Consider the following 1000-nt stretch of genomic DNA (forward strand, 5'->3'; position numbering starts at 1 on the left):
TATTTTAACGGTACGCAAAAATCAAAATAACCAAACCAAACCAAAACTGTAAACCGAATTCTACGGTTCCACCAATGAGGCAGTGCGCTAAAAAACGTCGCCGTTTAGTGAAATGGCAAATACCCGTGTGCCCGTGTCGTCGTCGTCGATTCTCCTCACTTGGACGCCCTGACCCCTGAGCTAGTGAGTTTCGACCCGATTCCGTTATCGTNATTTGCCATTCCACGGCTGGAGAACGTGTAATTTTATCTGAAAATGACGTTCACGTTTAATCTCGTTGGATGACAATGACAATATACATGTATACATGATGTTTATTTATGATTGGTTTAATTATAAATGTATACATATATATTGTAATGTAAAAATATATGCATGGGGTAGTCATTGTAAGTTATAATGTCGAAACGGATTCTTTTTGCTTTTAAAAAAGACAAAAATAATTAAATATTTGGATAGGATGGTTTTGGCTTTTAGATGGCCAGATGCCAAACATGCCTTCATCATTTCTTCTTTCCCATCCCAAAGTCTCTGCCTCACAATGTTGGTCTTTTTCTGCTTTGAATTTTCTTCCATCTTAAATTTATTTCCCTTGTAAACCATATTATATTACTTTATCATATCATAGTATCTATACAGTTTATGGTCTATGCCCTAGGGCTCAGTTTGGTGCGAATCTATGTATTATTATGTATATATAAAGATCATGAAGTCGTTCTTGATGGACAGATTATAATTTTTGTCAATCAAAAAGCAGAACTCAAATATTGTATATGTTTAATTAATTAAGAACTATAATATGGTATCATAAGGTACATAAAAAAGGGTACACACATATTTGGTGTTTATCATCCCTAAATGATTTGCCGCCACATAAATAAACGATCTTCCCACGAGTCGTTTCTCCGTCAGTCCACTATCAGTCTATCATATACACGTTGTCATTTATTCTGTGAGTAATATAACACACTTTGATATTTTGACCTGACTTTTCGTTTTT

Source organism: Camelina sativa, chromosome 16 (assembly GCF_000633955.1).
Source record: "Camelina sativa cultivar DH55 chromosome 16, Cs, whole genome shotgun sequence".
Classification (NCBI taxonomy): domain Eukaryota; kingdom Viridiplantae; phylum Streptophyta; class Magnoliopsida; order Brassicales; family Brassicaceae; genus Camelina; species Camelina sativa.